Source organism: Dermochelys coriacea, chromosome 2 (genome assembly GCF_009764565.3).
Source record: "Dermochelys coriacea isolate rDerCor1 chromosome 2, rDerCor1.pri.v4, whole genome shotgun sequence".
Lineage (NCBI taxonomy): Eukaryota > Metazoa > Chordata > Testudines > Dermochelyidae > Dermochelys > Dermochelys coriacea.
Genome location: NC_050069.1, coordinates 173,623,433 through 173,643,870, shown reverse-complemented (window position 1 = coordinate 173,643,870; position 20,438 = coordinate 173,623,433). Strand labels below are relative to the sequence as shown.

The following is a 20,438-nucleotide window of genomic DNA, read 5'->3' as shown; positions in this document are numbered from 1 at the left end:
ATCTCAATTCCCATTTAACTCTATGTTCTTAACTACTTTCTAAATTTGTTCCAAGACCTTGCATACAATGGAGGTCAAACTAACAAGCCTGTAGTTTCCCAGATCACTTTTTTCCCTTTTTCTTAAAAATAGTAACTATATTAGCAATCCCACTGGAGGATTATAGTATATAGTATATATAGTATAGTAATATATTATAGTATGATTCCCTTAGTTTACAGATTAATTAAAAATCCTTGCTATTGGGCTTGCAATTTCATATGACAGTTCTTTTGATATTCTTGGATGGAGATTATTCAGCCTCCCTTTTCCCCTCCTGATTTAGTCCCATTAAGATGTTTGAGTTTGACTTCCACCTCTGAGGTGGTAATTTCTACTTCCATAGCCTGATTTCCATTTGCCACCCTATCATTACCCCAAAGCTCTTCATGACCCTCCCTTATTAAAAACTGAGGCAAAGTATTTGTTTAGGTATTGGCCCATGCCTAGATTATCTTTGATCTCCACCACATCCTCAGTGCTTATTGGTCCCACTTCATCTTTCTTTTGTTTTCTTTCTATTTATGTAGCCATAGAACCTCTTACTTTGTTTTTAATTTCCCTTTCAAGGTCCAGTTCTGCTTGGCTTTTGGCAATTGTTTTTCCTTACACTTTCTGACCTCCAAGAGGTAGCTTTTCTTGCTGATCCATTCCATCTTCCATTCCTTGTAGGTTTTCTGCTTTCTCTTAATAACTTATTTGAGATGCTTGCTCATCCAGCTTTTTCTGCAACTCTTACCTTCAATTTTTCCCCCTTTGCTTGGGATGCAGGCTTCAGATAGTTTCTTCAGCTTTGACGTAAAATAATTCCAAGCTTCCTCCAAATCCTTGAGTTTTTCTGTCCAGTCCACTTCCCTAAAAAATTAAGGAAATTAGTTAAAGTTTGCCTTTTGGGAATTAATGACCCTAATTGCAGATCTATATTTGTTTCTTTCTATTTAGTTTAAGCTGAATTAGGTCATGATCACTTGAACCAAGTTTGTTCCCTACAACCTGTTCTTCTGTGAGGTTGTCATTTCTAACCAATAACAATTCTCAGATGGCATCACCTGTTGTAGGTTCAGTAACTATTTGGTGAAGAAATCTGACAGCAATCACATCCAGGTAAATCTGGGCCCTACTATTATTAGTAGCACTTGTTCTCCAATCTATATCTGGGAATTAAAGTCTCCCTTAATTACACAATTCCCAGAGTATTTATTTCATTAAAAATATAAGAGGTTCCTATCCATATACAGATCAGATCTGGGGGTCTCTTAAGCATACCCCAAGCACTATCCCAGGACAGCCTCTGGTTGCTTTCTTCCCCAAAGTGATTTTGACCCAATCAGATTCTGTTATATCCATTCCATAACTTCTAATTTCTTTATTGTCTATCTCATCATTAATATGCATTGTTACTCCACCACCTTTACCTTTATTTCTGTCTTTCTTGAAGAGCACATACCCTTCAATCCCTGTACTCCAGTCATAACTACTATTCCACCACATGTCTGTTATCCCTATGATATCTGGTTTCGCTTCCTGCACCAATAGTTCTAGTTCCTCCATTTTGTTATACAGATTCCTTACAAACATCTTAGTTATTTCTGCTTGGCTTTGTCCAGATTTCTCACCCAATTATGTACAGTCATTTTAGTGACAGTGTCACCTGCCTGACTGTGAGTTTAGCTTTGATGGCACTATATTTCCTCTTAATGTCTATTCTCCTACCCACTGCTGTTCTGTTCTCCATTGTTTCTTGATTTTCCTCTTGGTCAATATTAGAATCAGGTGTGGAGATTACATGAGCATCTCTCAACCATCTCCCCCAAGTTCCTAGTTTAAAGCTCTTTTAATCAGTTGAGCCAACCTCCATCCCAGAAGTCTATTTCCCTCCCTACTCAGGTGGAATCCTGAGAACAGTTGTCTGTCCATGAATGCCTCCCAGTGTTAGAACATCCAAAAGCCCTCATTATAGCACCACGGCCTGAGCCATCTGTTGAATATCATAATCTTGTCTCACTTTAGTTCTCTTCCCCTAAGGAAAGGTAGAATCCCAGTGAAGATCACATGAGCCTCCATTTCTTTAACTATCTTCCCCAGCCTGGCATAGTCTCCCTTGATGATGTGTTCCAGTGAGAATCTAGCTGTATCATTTGTTTTCACATCAAGAACAATCAGTGGATTCTTTCCTGCTCCCATTAGGATCCTCTTCAGCCTGAGGTCCACTTCCCATATTTTAGCTCCCAGCAAACAGCACACACTTCTGTTGTCTGGATCAGCTCTGGTGACAGGCCTGTCTGTTCTTCTTAGTAGAGCGGCACCAATCACAAAGACTTGCCTCTTCTTGGTTTTGGTGTGATTTTCTGGCCTTCCTCCTGTTCTTTCTGGCTGCATGTCCTCTTCTGCATGCCATCCTCTATCCTCTGAACTCTGGCTCTTTCCTTTGACTCTTCCTGTCTTCTTGTAGGCCTTTTCTCTACTTCATTGCCCTCCCACCTTTTGTTACTGTCTGCTGTGCTCCTCCTTCATTTTCCAACTCAGCAAACCTGGTCCTGAGCTCTATTTCTCCTTCACTAGCCTCTTTGTCTGTCTGATTCTCATAGTCACATGCTTCTGCTGGCCTCTTTCCTCCATCCAGCAGTCTACCCCTCACAGTCCTCCAGTCCAGCTTGCCTCTGCAAGTCTTGACTTTTTTCCTTTCACCTCCTCTTGCCTTCCCATCATCTGCTTGAATCACTTTTGAAACTCCACCATAGTTTCCATCTCCATCTCCAAACCTCAGATCTTCTCTTTAGTCAACTCTATCAGGTGTCACTTCATACAAATGAAGCTCTTTTGGGGTACCCACTCCAGGATAATGTACATCCCACAGCTTCCACATCCAGTCATCTTCATTGTATCTGCCATTCCTTGGGTCACTACCACTGCTGATTCTGATGACTTAAGTAGAACCCAGAAACCCAGAAATTGTTCTTTCTCCTAACCATTGTAGTTCTTGGGCTCTTCAAATTGTCTGGAAAGAAAAAAAAATCAGTGTTTATGTTGGAAGAACAAATATTTGTAGCTTTAGAATTTCTATGCAATGAAACAAATAAAGACTAATCAAGTTTAACATTTGGCAAATGTTAATGTGTAATGCAAAAATAGAGCTATTAAGTTTCCTCCCTAGATGCTCTTGCTGTTTTATTTCTCTCTTGTCCAAATTCTATTTGACATTGAATTTAAAATCCAAAAGAGGTAATGAAAGCCCTTAACATGATCACTGTGGAGCGGCAATACAGTATGACATTTAATGGAATGGACATTTTCATAAAAATTCTTTTCAGCTGTTCACTGTTGTCTTTGTACATTTCTTTTGTCAGTTAACTTAAACATTTCTTATGCTAATATTAAGTCACTTGTTTCCCTCATTTTTTTTCTTGTTACCTCAGTCAAAGACATAATGGTTTAGGGTTTCTCAGGTCCTAGAAAAATGTTCATATATTGTTCATATGTGTCATAGTCATCTTGTGAGGAAATCTGTAGTTAACTTCAGACAATGCTTTTCTATTTTCTGAACACGTGGTAAGCTTCTTTTTATTGTTTGTTTGTGGTTTAATTCCTGTCCACTGGGGAAGCCTGTTTTCTAAATTCTAAGTGCCAGATTCTGCCACCATTGTTCACACTGAATACCTTAGTTCAGTAGTCCGAGGGAAGTCAAAGGGACTCTTGGACAAATGTGCTGCTCAATGTGAGTGTAACTATCAGAATCTGTCCCTAAACTAATACCCTCCCTTTTTATATCTACAGCCCATTACCCCACATAACTATGGTTCAGACCTTCTTGCAAAGAGCTCAGATTAATAAGAGGGAAACTGAGAAACTTGAAAACTCCTTTTCATTGTTTCAGTGATCAGGTGTATTTACATTAGCCTGTGTGAAACATTTAGAACAGTACAATTACCAATAAAAATACCATGTGACCTGTTCCCAAATGCTGGCACCTAAATTACAACCTATTTTACATTTTAATGCTTAGTTTGATGCTTCCCAGAAGCAAATAAGTGAGGTGAAGAGGAAAATGATAATCTTCCCTCCTGTGAAGGCAGGAGAAACAGAGCCAGAACAGCTAAAAGCTTGGGCTGGTGGGATGAAAGATCGAAAAGAGATAATGTGAAGTGGAGTTATAAAGATCCACACAGTAATCACAAAGCTCTCCAGCTCTTCAAAGATGAGAACTAGTGATATACAAATACAAATCACAGTTTATATAAGTAAAAAAAAAGGGATGGATGAGGGAGAGTTGGCGGAGTGGGTAGAGGTGGAGGAATAATCTAATAATTATGTTACACTACAAATCCAGATATATTATTCTAGTAACTCCAGTAATATCTTTTTCAGTCTTTAACAGAATGAACATTGTTCTGTTGGATTCCGTTCCATTTTTTTAACTTCTGCAGTATTTTGACCACTTGTAGAGCTGCCCTCAGTGCAAGTCCTGGGCCTAAACAAAGATGGCTGCTGTGCTCACTGCAGTAAATGACTGTTCTGTTTGTGTCAGAGGGGTAGCCGTGTTAGTCTGTGTCCACAAAAACAATGCGGAGTCCGGTGGCATCTTAAAGACTAACAGATTTATTTGTGGGTAAAAAGCTTTTGTGGGTAAAAAACCCACTTCTTCAGGAAAAAAACACTTAGTCTGTTCGTGTGCTCTCCCAGTCTCTAGAGGGCTCAGGTTTTCTCTAACCTGTAAAAGTCCCTAAACAGTGCTCCAGCCACACCCAGGTCCCCGCCCCACAACATATCCAGCATACTCCCTATCAGGAAGGGATCTGGGAACAGGTGTGAAATAGAGTCAGCTGTTCTGGTTTAGTGTCACCTGGCGATTTGCCTACAATGGGGGAATCCTCAGATGCCTACCTACTTAGGGCTGCTTTATGCCCTCATTTATATAAATGAAGAGGAGCAAAGGGACTGTAGTAGGGACAAGGATCTGGCCTTCTGTTTACTGCTGTCAAAAAATACTGTCCTTTACAGTGACTAGACTGACATAATGGTGAGATAAACATAGAGTAATACAAGAAGATTTCTTTATTTCCCATGGAGTACTGAAATCCTAAATGTATCTAAAGGGGTCAATGAGAGAAATAGAGTGAAAAAGAAAGAAAAAGTTTCAAGTTCTGTCTGAAGCTAGTAGTGTGGGCATATTACAAAAGTTATTTGTTTGATAGGGTTTTGAGGGAAGATTTGGACAAATAGTTGCTGAGGCAAAATGTTAGCTACTTTTGATTTTTGAAGACTATGGGCTGGTGGTGTTCATGTATTTCAATTTATGCTGTGGGGTGATTAGTGAAAGTTGAATTATTGTCTCATGGCTTTACATGGGCAGTCCTTTTTTTAAGTGTCAATCTAAATATATACAATATATATATAGCAGCTGACAGTGATTGTTACTTACCTGAAGGATGAGAAGCCTGTGGTTCTAAGGCAGGAAGATGCGAGATTTATGCTCCTTGTTGTTTCAGACATCTGAGTGTGCATACCGTCCAAAATAGTGACAACCATGCAATTGTAAGTAGCCATTAATTTGTTACGTCACATACTAACACACTAACCTTCATGAATGTTGTGAAAAATTTTGCACCTGCCTTCAACACTTGCTAGAGCATGACTTCTCACTCATCTTGATAGTGGGGAGAAAACTCTGACAACTTCCTTGCTAGTGTTTTGACAATTTCACTATAGAGCAGAAAAGTAGTTTTCAACAGCACATGGGGGTGTTTATTTTAAAAAAAAAAAAGTGATCCAGAATAGTCATTTATTCAGCCACACATCAGGGCTGTTGAGGATGAGCTAAAAAAGCAGTGAATCAAGATTTCCTGCACACCCATCTTCCTCCCTTGTCAAATCAGTCTCTGAAAGTACAGTACTGAGACTTTAAAAAGAATCAACACAGTCTGCATGAGCATTGGTGGTTACCCTTCCCTTTATAAATTTTTAATTTTTTTCTTATTTGTTATGTGACTGACAATGGGCAAAATTTTTTCAAACTACCTTCATCACTAACCTTAGGTGAGATTTTTCTTGGCATTGTTATGATTATTAGGTAGAATTTCAGGAACACCTAAGTGCTTTAGGAGCAAAGTCCTAAGTCCCACTTTATTGACTATTGTTATAATTTTGTAATCATTGTTGCTATAATAATGCATTATTAATTGTTTTACTGTGCAATAGTGTTTACTACTCTTGTCTCAATAAACACAAATTTGCAAGACCCGCCTCCCCTCCACATACTTAGTGTCATGTTCCTGGATTCTGTGGCATTCTGCAGCAGTAGACTGGGAATTCTGTGTCAGCTTCATTTAATTCTAAAAATAGAAACTTTAAAATGAATCAAATATGAAAATGATTTTTATACTGGCTATGCATGACTGCATTGTAGGGGCTGTTCAGGGGAAACTGGAGCCCATTTGCAGCTTAGCAGGGACAGGTTGTTTGGAGCTTTCAGCATTGGGGATCTCAGTCTGGCATTTCAGGTTAAACATGCTAACTCAATGGTTCTGTTAAGACGATCAGCAATGAAATGGTTAACAGTGCTGACATGTCAGTTGTCATGCTTTATGTTTTAAAATCTATTGAAATAAATGGGGCAATTGCACCTCTTTTAGTGTTACTGTTTCAGACGCTCTGCTGACTTGAGTTTACTGAATTGGTTCCACTCAGTTCTCCTTCAGACTTTCTTCAGAAGCATGAAAGCTTGAAACATAATTCTTCCACATGGGATGGATCCCACAGCAAGTTCTATGGCCATAGGTTTTGTAGAATAAATAGAGACAATTAATGGTTGTAAATGGTCCTAATCTTTTGAACTTTTGCTGAAAATGTTTCAAACAGCTCTGATTGGAAATGACTTGGAGATTCTTGAGAATTATAATAGTAAATTTTATTGATAAGGAACTGCAAAGGGGTATAACATGCATGAACTTAGCACATCCCCACATCTTTGCATATCCTTCTTGGCAGGAGCTGAATTTGTGAGGGATCTATTGCATCAGACCTGTCTCAGTTAGGTTATAGGCAAAGCTACAATGAGCAGCGTGTATATATGTCCATCTGTGTATGATTGGATGATGGGAAGATGTTAAGCCACTTCCCCTCTCCAAATTCATCCATATGTCCAGGATCTCCTTTACCTGCCTCCTCCATGGAACCACATTCATTCATTTAGCTGCTTGTGGGAGGTTACAGGTTTTGCAGGGGCTCTCTGTCTCTCCTGATGCTACAAACTGTATGTTGTCCTCTTCAGCTCATTCTCATTTTCCTTCCCCTCACCTATATGGCATTACAGAATTCTACTCCCTCTTCCCTGTCCCCACAGCAACAGACTATGAGTGTATGCACTGGGTTTACATGGGCTGCAACAGAGTACGCAGCAGCACTGGGGAAAGGAGGGTGCAAGGAGGCAAGTGGAGACATAATGGGGAAGAAACAAAGAGAATGGGTATTGATTGTAAGCTCTTCATGGTAGGGACTATCTGTCTGCGTTTGCATAGTGCCCAGGACAATTGGGTCCCCGTTCTGGTGGCGGCCTTTGGAAACTACTGTAATATAAATGTTAAAAAAGAACTGGGGGCAGTGGGCTACATGTGTAGAAATATTGTCTCTGTGTATTTATACAGAACTAGGGAAAATATGAACTAAGGAGAGAAAGAACTGGAGGGATGGGAGGGGAGGCTCTGGAGGAAAGAATATCATCAGGAGCAAAAAACAGAATGAAAAATAGAAAGTAGGGGTGTTAAGGTTCCTTCCCCACTCTGAACTCTAGGGTACAGATGTGAGGACCTGCATGAAAGACCTCATAAGCTTATTCTTATCAGCTTAGGTTAAAAACTTCCCCAAGGTACAAACTTTGCCTTGTCCTTGAACTCTATGCTGCTACCACCAAGCCTGTTAAACAAAGAACAGGGAAAGAGCCCACTTGAAGACGTCTTCCCCCAAAAAACCCCCCCAAGCCCTACACTCCCTTTCCTGGGGAAGGCTTGATTAAAATTCCTCATCAATTGGTACAGATGAGCACAGACCCAAACCCTTGGATCTTAAGAACAATGAAAAATCAATGAGGTTCTTAGAAGAAGAATTTTAATTAAATAAAAGGTAAGAGAATCAGCTCTGTAAAATCAGGATGGTAAATACCTTACCAGCCATTTAACAAAAGGAAATCTAATGCATTTCTAGCTAGATTACTTAATAAATTAACAGAGTTTTTGAGATTGCATTCCTGTTCTGTTCCCAGACAGACACAGACCCTTTGTCCCCCCCACCCCAGCTTTTAAAGTATCTTGTCTCCTCATTGGTCATTTTGGTCAGGTGCCAGCAAGGTTATCTTAGCTTCTTCACCCTTTACAGGTGAAAGGGTTTTTCCTCTTGCCAGGAGGGATTTTATAGCACTGTATACAGAAAGGTGGTTACTCTTCCCTTTATTTGTATGACAAGGTGGAAAATAAGAAGTCAAAAAATGAGAGACAGACAGGTAGGCAACTTGTGGGAAAATAGAGAAAACAGATGATGCAAAAAATGCACCAGAACCTAGTAGGAATGATTGGGGAAAGGGGAGACAGCCTGTCAGTAACTGAGCCATCACAAGATTGAGAACCAATGCCAAATGGCCCTGATGCTGAAAAGACTAAGATATATGTTTAATATTATACTAGTGGGAGTATTCATAGTATGCAGAAATATGCATATATGTGTCTTTGCAGGATCAGGACCTTCATGTGTATGGTCATAAATATTTTGAAAAGGAGAGGCTGTTGTATGAAAAAAATTCCACACTACATGTTGAATAATAATTAATGAACTCTGCTGAATTTTTTTTAATCAGATTCCAAATATCACAAATTTACCAAGACTCCTGGAGAAACATAATATTGAAAACTGAATTTTTAAAGTCCCTTCTTTTTATACACTAGTTAGCTACTTTTCTATGTGGGCTGATAAATTACATGGGGCCCATGCCAGCCTGAAAGTCTGTATAAGTTCACCTGTATGATCTCCATTGGTTTAATATTTTGTAAAGCTTGATTTTTTTATAGTGATTTGGGCTGGATAAACAGAACTCTATGTGTGCATCTATAAAGCCAACATAGTAAGGCTGGCTGTTGTGTGGGGAGTGGCTAGCATTCCACTGCATAAAGGAAAACTACAAGGAAGAAACTTTAATAGAAATAATACAGCATGATGTAGATACCCACTGCAGTATCAATACCTTGCACTGGCAGGGATCCACTGCAGTGACATAACGCTGCCTGTAATGAAATTCTAGTTGTACGACTATTACCAGCTGATGTGGGATAGATACCAACAACACATTAGAGATTGAAGGTACTGTCCCTCAAAAATATTACAGAGCCAGACACTGCAATTACTTTTATAATGTACCAGCATGGTAGTCAATAGCCAGGCCTAATGATTTAGTGCCCATAAAAAGATACAAAACCCATTGTATAAAGGAGCCCACTTGAAACATATTTCCCTTGCTGATCTAATAACAATCTATTTGCCATTTCTTCTTGACAACAGTGGCTCCCCTTAATGTGCATACTGCCAGATGAGATTGGGGGGGAGGGGTAAAAACTAGGTTAGGCTACTAAAATATGTATAAATTTATTGTTTAATATAGAAAATCATGCAAATATGACCATCCCTTAATCTGTCTGTCTACTTTAATTTATAAGAACTGTGATTTCTTCTGCCAATTTGGCTATGGGACATGAAAAGTAATAGCTGATAAGAAACATTATTCAGGATAGATTCAAATGTTTAATGATAGCGCCCACATAATTTCAGAAATTATCTAATAGCTTTTGTTTTACAAGGGCTAATTATAGAATTAGACTATATGCTCCACGGATCATATATATAATAATTACAATAGCTAACCTTTAGAAGGAATAGTTTGACTTACATATATTGTAAGCTTGGCTTACATATATTGGTGAATTTCTCAGTCTTAGACACCAGAAGTAGTTTCAGTATTTGGAATAAGAAAAGGAGTACTTGTGGCACCTTAAAGAATAACAAATTTATTTGAGCATACGCTTTCGTGAGCTACAGCTCACTTTATCGGAATACATTTTTTTAAAAATATATTGATGAAAAAAAGTAGGAATTCAAGATTTTTTTAGCGAGGATGTATCCTATTAATGAATATTTTCTCATCAATAGATTCCATCCTTTTTAACACATCCCAAATATACTGTTCACCTGTTTTAGTATACTGTACAATAAATAATGCATACCATGCCAAACCATTGTAATATTAAAATAAAGTGTATCCTTCAAAAGAGGAAATGAACAGTTAGGTTGTAAATACATAATGTAAATAGCACCACACAGAATACTTAGCTTACAAACACAATACTTGAGAATTTCAAAGCAGTCTAGAGGATACAGACACATCTTCTATAAAATTAATGGAGGGTAGACGATTTTGAAAATCTCTGCCAATACACCTGATTCCTTTCCTCATGTCAGTGTAAAGTAAATTTGTAACTCCAGTGACATTCATAGTGTTAGTCCTGTAAAACTTGCAGAAGGAGAATTGGAACTGATGGCTATTAATGTCTGCAGTGTTGTTGTAGCCATGTCAGTCCCAGGATATTAAATACACAAGTTGGGTGAGGTAATATATTTTATTGGGTCAATTTCTATTGGTGAGAGAGACAAGCTTTTGAGATTACATAGAATAAGAGCTCTGCATAAGCTTGTCTCTTTCACCAACAGAAGTTGGTCCAATAAAAGATACTACCTCAGCTACTAATGTGCACATCCACACCTAATAGACATAATCTAGGCCTGTAGAATGATGGGAAGAAGATACTCTTTGAGGATAAATTTCATTCCAAAGTGAAATTCGCTGCTGTGCACTAGACCAGTACAAAGCCTGATTTATATGAATCCTCTGAATAGTAGTGAATTTCAGTCCTCCTTACCCCCAATGCTTTCGTGTCCTCTGCAAGCCTTATATATCACTGAATCCCACTTACGCTTTTAGCACAGGATATAAGTGGAACCTATTGCCTTGGTCAGACTCTCTGCTGATGTAATCTTCACCCTTAAAATCCTCAAAGGAGCCACAGCTATGTGGAAAAACAATGAGGAGTCCTTGTGGCACCTTAAAAACTAACACATTTATTTTGGCGTTAGCTTTTGTGAGCTAAAACCCACTTCATCAGATGCATGGAGTGGAAAATACAATAGCAGGTATATATACACAGTACATGAAAAGATAGGAGTTATCTTACCAAGTGGGGCGATCAGTGCTAACGAGACAATTCAATTAACAGTAGAATACCAAGGGAGGAGAAATCACTTTCATAGTGGTAATGAGGGTGGCCCATTTCAAACAGTTGACAACATGGTGTGAGTAACAGTAGGGGGAAATTAGCATGGGGAAATTAGTTTTTGTAATGACCCATCCACTCCCAGTCTTTATTCAGGCCTAATTTGATGGTGTCCAGTTAGCAAATTAATTCCAGTTCTGCAGTTTCTCGTTGGAGTCTGTTTTTGAAGTTTTTTTGTTGAAAAATTGCCGTTTTAAGTCGGTTATTGAGTGACCAGGGAGGTTGAATGTTATAATTCCTGATGTCAGATTTGTGTCCATTTATTCTTTTCCATAGAGACTGTTCGGTTTGGCCAGTGTACATGGCAGAGGGGCATTGCTGGCACATGATGGCATATATCACAGCTTTGGGGATTGATCATATTATCAATAGAAATCTCAGTGATATTCAAGTTGGTTTCCAACTCAATCAAACATCGTTTTTCCCCTTGGTCTTTCCTCCCTCAAAGCCCTGGAGAGGAATCCCATGTTGTAGAGTCTTTAAACTCCAATAAATGAGGACTATGCTGTGGAGCTGCTGCTCACTGCTTTTCCTTTCCCTCATCTTCTGCTCCAGTATATCCTAACTTCTGTTCCCATTTCCACATGGATGGGAGAAGAGCATCCGGCCCTTAGTGTTTGAAACCATGGGTTTTCCTGTTTATTTAACACCATTGTTGTATGATCATTGCTTTTAGGCAGAAGACTTTTGAATTCATTATGATCTATTAAAGTTTTTTAACACTCTAATGTAATATTCTGTATGGCTTGTAGCTAAATGCAACTTTTATACAAATGTTTCAAAATTGCCTAGAGAAAACTAGACGCTCTCTTGGCAATGAGGCCAGAATCTTAGAACATAGGTACCTGAAGGTAATGAATAACAAGTCTAATACATTAATATGTAATCCATTAAAGAAGGCAGGTGTAATAGCTCTTACTTAGTGAATTAATTGATCTGACATGTAGATGTAATATTTTTTTTCTAAAGGCAGATTTGCCACTTGCAAAGTGATGAGGCTGCTTAAATTTGATGGTGTTCCTACCTCACATTCCAAAGTTTGAAAGATGAAGAAGAAACTTACGATCTTTTTCCAGTCATGTTTAAATAATTCATTTGGCTTTTTACTATTCAAAGTGTAGCAAGACAGAGAAAGATCCTGCCCATTGGATTTGCTTTCACGGTTGATGATGTTAACTGTGGCTATGAAACATCAATTATTGAGCTCATTTTTTGGATCAGCCCATTTAGTTGTTACTGTTTGGTGTTGAGGATACTACAATTCAGTATAATTTTTCCATGGTGTACAGTGAATTAATTTGTTATGCATAGCGATGCAAGGAATCAGACCGTTGACGTGAATTGGAGAAGAGATATAGACCAAGAGCTGCGGACCAGAACGAGTGATATTTTTAAGTAGTTTTCAGCATTCCAAATGTAACCAGGCTTCTTGCAGCTCTGAGTTAATTTGTTTTAAAAACAAATAACAGTAGAATCTTGTTTATCCAAATGGAATGGAGGGGGAACGGGAACTGTGGCTCCATTGAAGCTAACGGCAAAACTTGCAGGATTTCAACTATGTAATCCTTAAACCGCTTAAATTAGGTTTCAGCTAAGAGGAGGAATTTTCAAGGATACATAACCTAAATTGATTTGAGAAATTTTATGCTTTGTACTACTTATATACAACATTCTCAATCAGGGAAAAAGGTGTTTTAGTAGATTAAAACTTGCACAGTTGGACACCTCAATTCAAACATTGTTAGGTCACAAATAAAATCAAGTTAGGCGGTTGCGCCTTCATTGAATTTGTTCAAATTACATAATTATCATGTGGAATGGATACCATTTTCAGTCTTTAATTAGGAAGTGCTCATGACTAAGGTTAGCAGGGAAACCTTATTGTTATTCAGGAATGAGATACAGCAGAGCTTTGTGTAGAAGTTTGCATGGGGCTGTTAAGAGCCAGTGCTGTTATTTCATCAGCTTTTAATTTATCCCCACACTCAAATTTAAAAAAGGGGAAAAAATTACTCTTGATGGGGCAGAACACAGGCATCTTTGGAAGTATTTTTTACTCCTTATCCCAAACCCTGCCCTGCTCTCAGTTATACCTGTATATAGTGGAGTGATTCTGCAGGAACAGCAGTGTATGGAACAGAATATGGCCCACTTAACATTTTGTTTCATTAGAATATTTGTATTTGTCACTGCTTTTTACATGGCTTCTCCAAAACAGAATGTGAACCCAACATTCATGTCAAAACCTTGAACCCATGATGTCTGAATGGATTTGAAAATAGGCAAAACAAGCTCATCTAGATGCAATGGCTACAGTACATGTAAGGGGAGAGACTACTGAGCATGTGAAAAAGAGCAGTGAATCATTAGGGGAGAAATTCAGAGTGAAGCTGTGGAATCTTGGAGGAAGGATTCTATAGCTCCGGTATGTAACAGGCCCATATGCCAATGTACCTTCTGCCAAGGATACAGTGTACAGAATTATGGGTGTTTGTAATTCATACATTTTGTTGTGGTGAAATTCTGCTTGAAAATGTTTGATTCTTCCCTCTCCCAATTTTTGCTTTATACTGAGTTTTGCTGCAATGGCTACATTTTCATCGAAAATAAACATTTTCAATGCTCAAAAACGGCCTGCTTAGTGGACATGTTCATTGAAATTGTGAGAAATCTAGAATTTTGAATAATTTAGCATATTGTCATGAATATTTTGAACACCTGTGTTCAGAAACTAATTCCTTTTCTAGTCTCTTTCCCTCGTCAAGCCAGGGGAATTGTTTACTGGAGTGCTGAAACTCATGCTGGTCACTTAGGCATTTCATCTTTGTCACAGCACTGCACAGCATGGCTGATGAGAATGTCATGGAGATAGCTGAGGATAGAACTCTATACCCCTTGGACCAAAAACACTGTCACTTTGGAGCTTTTGAAAAATTTACCATAGGTCCCTGCCACTTAAGCTCAAAAGGCATTTAGCCACCAACAGTTGAGTGGTTTTGATTTCATCCCATAGAGGGCAATGATATTCATATGCATTGGGCAGTCATTTACAGTATATTCAAGAAGGATGTTGATAAATTGGAGAGGGTTCAGAGAAGAACCACGAGAATGATTAAAGGATTGGGAAAACATACCTTTCTTGGACTGATAAATTACAGGAGATTAATCTATTTATCTTAACAAAGAGAAGGTTAAGGGGGGACTTGATTTCAATCTATAAGTATCTGCCTGGGTAACACATTTTAATAATGGCCTCTTCAGTCTAGTGGAGAAAGGTATAAAACAATCCAATGGCTGGAAGATGAAGCTAAACAAATAAAGACTAAAAATAAGGCATACATTTTTCACACTGAGGGTAATTAAACCATTGGAATAGTTTATAAAAGGTCATGCTGGAATCTTCATCACTGACCATTTTTAAATCAAGATTGGATGCTTTTCTAAAAAATATCCTGTAGGCATTATTTTGGGGAAGTTCTATGACCTGTGTTACACAGGAAGTCAGACTACGTGGTCACAATTATCCCTTCTGGCTTTGTAATCTATGACTCTAGCACTTTGCCCAAGCTATTTTTGAGTCACAAACAATGGGACTTCAATATCTTCAGCTTAGTGTCATCCTTAGTGTCTCTATTGCAAGGGCTGTCAAACTTCATTGCACCGCGACACCCTTCTGACAACAAAAATTACTGCATGAACCCAGGAGGGTGGATTGAAGCCTGAGCTCCTGGGGCAGGGGGCAGGGAGGGGGAAGAGGGGCAAAGCTGAAGCCCCAGGGCTTCAGCCCCAAGGTGTGGGGGCCTCTTACCTGAGCCCTGCCACCCAGGGCCAAAGCCGAAGCCTCAGGGCTTCAGCTTTAGCCCTGGGCCCTACCAAGTCTAATGCCAGCCATGATGACCCCATTAAAATGGGGTTGCAACCCACTTTGGGGTCCCAACCCACAGTTTGAGAACCGTTGCTCTATTGTAATCTCAGAAAGTTTATCTTATCTCGATATTCACCCTACATTTGAATTTGCTTAATTTCATCTCATTAATCATAATTACACCACAAGTTGCACAAACAATGTTCTTTTCTTGGTGTTTAAGATTTCCATAAATCTGTATGACTTTTACAGCTAATGGAACAACTGTTTGGGACTTTGAAAACTAGGACTGACAAACTGTTAGATGAAATAATGCAACCTCTGTTTGCATAATACTGCCCTCTACTGAATGGAATCAGAACTGTTTCAGTTATTTGTAACTAAAGCACTCCTTTACATCAGGAATCAAACTTAGGTTAGAAGTGTCCTAAGAATATGCATTGGTTGTAATGTTTGCTTAGTTCTGAGCAATTCAAGAGCTTCATAGTTCTAACTCATTACAAATCACAACCGCTATTATTTTATTTGACTTGTATCCACTAGGCTGTGTAAACACCATTGGGTTTAAATATATTTTTTAAAGTAAAATTATAATAGAAAGCACTTCAAATCTTTAGCAAGTAACACCATAATAAATCATAGACTTTGGTATGATTTATGATTTTCTTGAACTTTTGGGACAAATGGCTGCATTAAAGTGTTTTTAACAGCTTGCTGAGTACTGCTTTCTGTCATTAAATCTCATTGCTTAATTAGAGAAGTATGGCTCTGCACTGTTCCATTAAGAACTGAACCTCCAGTGCATAAACAAATATCTTTTAATAACCACATAAAATACTAGGTTCCTATTAAAACATGGAGCATCCTGGAAGTTTGCATCCTGGAAGTTTAGAAGTGATAAGAGCCCTTGGCTTTGCACAAGGAAGTCTGACAAGGACATGGATTGTTGTTGTTCTTGTCTCTACATCATGAATCCCATTTATTTTTAGAGGTAATTTTCCCTTCTCAGTCAGTTACTAGCATGCTTATGAATCTGTTGATCAATTAAGGGCATGAAACAAACTCTGATGCTCTCATCCCCAGAATATTTAATTTTTTATTCTATAGTGCTGTCATAAAACATGGGCATCTTACATTGCAAATTAAATGAGAGAGGTTTTCATGCCTCATTGAAGTCTGTGCTTTAAATTCATCTTTGAATGGCTAGACTACACAATATTTGAAATTACAATAATCTCAGGAATGGTTATTTAAAGAGTTACAAATGTGGAAACCCAATATCTTTAATAAATTATTTATTATTATGGAAATAATATACCACATACTTGGCTCTTTATCACACGGGTTAGCAATGAATTATTTTCTACATAGTATTTTTATCTACTCTTCATTGATTCCCATTATGAGTTCTTGACAGTGATTCTTTTAAATATCTGTCTGTTACTGTCAAAACAATTAGGACTTGATTCTGAAGAGACTTAAGCATACATGTAATTTATCACTGAGAAGTCAAAGGGTCTAGTCACATGTGCAAAGTTATGCATGTGATTCAGTCTTTGAAGGATTGGGCCCTGGATTTGTATACTAGAGAGCTGAATGAACAGATCCCTCCTCCATCAGTGTTCAGAATCCTTTGGTTGATGGCTAAAAAATAATTCATAAAGAGCAAAATCCTGCAGTCCTTACTCAGACGACTATAATGGGATTTTTGCTGATATAGGGACTTCAGGATTTGACCTTAACTAATAGTTATTAAAGAAATCAGCCAGTTTCTTAGAACTTTTCATAACAAATCTTATGTAAAAGTTTTTCGGTAGGAATAAACTTCTATTAACAAAATGTGTTGGCACGTAAACATACTAGATGAGGGTTTGGTCTCTTTCGGGTATTGGTGACTATCGGTTTGTTTAGGCAGACTATTTGATCAGTTGGGACCAAGGTGAAACAGAAGCATGTTCTGTTTCATGGTTCATGAAAGCCTCCTAATTTCTGTTTGAATCTGCCGTACTCTTTATATGTGTGTGCTAGATGTTAATTTATGATGCTTCATTTGCTATATATTCGAAAAGAGATGAAGTCAACTCCTTGAAATCTATGGAAAATTTGCCTGGGAAAGATCTCAATACAAACTGAAAAGCTCAAAAGGAGCTTAGGAGACAACTGAAGCACACAATGTACGAGCAATGGATTCAACAATTTACTGTAGGGAAAGTTAAATGATGATCTTTCAGATGTATTCTAGTTGGCCGTGATGTAAAATTTACCTGATTACAGAGCACAATCAGCTCTGACATATAACCTACAATATTTATTCAGTCAGTGATCATGTACAGTGTACCTGAATGAATAAGAAAGGCAGAGCTATACAATCTACCCAATGACATTTGGGCAGGGATGTACAGCCTATCTGATCACAGATTACAGTCAACAATGAATGACATAGAGTCTGCTGTATTATAGTCAACACACTTGATTGAACAATGAAGTACAATTTACCTGGGTTAATCATCAGTGTTGTACAGTACACGTAGACACAAATTACAGTTCTCAACAACACACAATATAGTCTCCATTTACCTAAATGTAGAGTATGCATTATTTTAGATAGTATTCAGTGATTTGAAAACCTCTTTATTACATATTACAATCAGTTGTAACATACAGCCTATTTGCTTGTGAAAGTCTTTTGACATGTTAGCAATGAATGTGTTAGCAATAACATCTGAATCTACTTATAGTTTACAGTTTACAGTGATGTGAAGACTATCTGATTTTCTTGCAGGAATAATCTGCCTCCTTATTAAAGACCAGTGCTCTTCTCTTGTTCATATTGAGCAATATTCCTTGAGTTGTCCCATTGATTTCAACAGGGCTATTTGCAGAGTATGGCATAACTCAACATGGAAAAATGGTGTTTGAATCTGGTCCTAAGAAATTAGTTTACCTCCTTTCAGTTGCTATGACCAAATCAGGTTAACAGTGAGAAGTCATTAATGGAGATCTGAGAAGAAAAAAAATAGGGAAGGTAGAATCAGAGATATTGTATACATTTTTAATGCAGTGACTTTGGAGAATGTGTCTGAACTTACATACCTGAAATAATTTGATAGGATAGTACTGCTTAATATTTAATGACCATATTTTTAAACTCAGTAGTAAGTGAAAGATGAATGACAAAAACCACAGTGAGGGAATGCACATGATGGGTAAGGGAAATATTTAATAAAGAAAAATACTTAACATCCTGGTTTTTTTTTTTTTCAAACTTAAGTCTGATCCAGTACAGATGTATCTTGTTTCATTGATCCTCATATAAATGGCAGAGCATGGGTGGGGAAGAGGAAAAACACCCGGAAATCTGCCGTTTGTTTTACGTGATGGAGTACCAATATTGCTTTTGGGTCTCAAATGAAATGAGCTCCAGATATGCAAAGGGCTTGACAAATATTCAAGCTGGGGTTTTCAAAGGAGGCTAAGGAAATTAGGTGCCCAACACCCATCAAATTTGAATGGGAGCTGAGTGCCAAACTCCGTTAGCCTCTTTTGAAAATCTCAGCCTTTGGAATTTAACCATACCCCACCACCTCCTGGGAGATGAGGAAGTGTTGTTACTGCCCATCATTCCTAGGCATGAGACCACAGACCTAAAGATATTTCATTTTGGTGTATTTCCTGTGTAGGCTACTGTCACGGAGTGTGCGGGAGTCCGGGCCCTGTACCCCTGTTCCTGGGATTCACCATGACTCTCAGCCAGCCAGTTAAATGGAAGGTTTATTGGACAATAGGAACACAGTCTAAAACAGAGCTTTTGGGTACAACCAGGACCCCTCAGTCAATTTCTTCTGCAGGGCAGGGAGCTTACACTCCAGCCTTGGGGTTCCCTGCTTTTGACCACGCAGCCCCAAAACTGAAACCAACCCCCCCACTCCCTCAGTCTCACTCCTCCTCCCCCCGGCTCCTCCTCCAGCCTTTGTCCAGTTTCCTGGGCAAAGGTGTCACTTGGGTCCAACCCCCTCCCAGCTCAGGTTACAGACTCAGGTATCCTCACTCCAGTGGAGTCATCCCCTCCTCTCCCATCCCCCGTGCAGACAGTCCCAGCAGAACTAGACGGCATTTCCCGGTCATTCCACCCTGCTCCCTGCTGCGTCACAGCTACAAACTTGTTTTCCTGCATTTTTTAGGGTGTAAAATTTAAAACTGGCAGAATATATTGATTGTACAGTTGGGGCTCAGTCCAGCAAATTGCTCAGCAGTCTAGTCCTAATCTATCAAAGCACACACTAACTTAAAGCACATGCATGGTCTTATCAACTTAAGGGTGAATATTATGTAGTTTGTATGAGTGAGGGATCAGTGGAACTACTAGTGTTGAAAGTTAAGCATGTGCTTAAATGCTTTGCTGGATGCGGGCAGCGTGCTGAGCAAGATCAAGCCTGTAACGAGCAAAAAATGAATGAACTATCTGAGTGTAACTAGCTGAATGTAATGTTGCTATAACTGGAAAAATACTATTCTGCATAGAAAATGGTTATAGCCATGGAAGGAAAAAAAAATACCACCTACATACTTTGCGGCTTTTGTTTCATAATGTAGGCTAATTTATAGAGAAGAATAAAGAAAATCTTTAGTGAAAATTGGGTCTTGGGTCTTAAATTTATTTTCCTGGCATTTCAGAACTGTTTCTCATTTGTTTTATGAGGTTTAAAGATTATTTTAAAAGTCAGACATTAATTCAGAAACATATTGCTTAACTTCATAGTATCTAAAGTGGTCATTTATCATTTAATAAATGTAATGTTGAAACATTATTGTAAATAAGTGCACTAATGACAAGTGCTAGCATGAACATATATAAATAATGTTCAAGACAAATTTTATATGTTCAACCATTGCTGTGATCTGAAGTGGAAGTAATGAGTGTATTAATGGAATAAGAGAGGCAATATCATTCCTTTAGAAGCTGGTGCATAGTATAATTAGACCAAGAAAGTTTAAGGATGCATAAAAGTAATGGCTTGAAATTTCATCAGTCAAGATTTATTTCTACTGGAAAAGATTTACATTAATAACTAGTCTTGTAGTGTTCAAAACAAATCACAATAGCATCAACTATTCATTATATTTATTTTAAAGCAAAACACTTTTGAATAAATTCCTTCAAGGACACGTGA

At 38.2% G+C, this 20,438-nt stretch overlaps 1 protein-coding gene and 1 long non-coding RNA gene across 2 annotated transcripts in view; one reads left to right on the top strand and one right to left on the bottom strand.

The window, feature by feature from the left end:
* The window catches only part of CNTNAP2 (contactin associated protein 2), a 1,664,903-nt gene that overhangs the window by 255,006 nt on the left and 1,389,459 nt on the right, over positions 1-20,438 (top strand). The gene's annotated exons all lie outside the window — the stretch shown is intronic.
* On the bottom strand, positions 1,823-19,105 carry LOC122458879. Its single transcript, XR_006279180.1, has 3 exons — positions 18,953-19,105; positions 4,476-4,483; positions 1,823-1,833 (listed from the first exon to the last, which is right to left on the bottom strand). It is a non-coding gene; the product is annotated as an uncharacterized LOC122458879 (long non-coding RNA).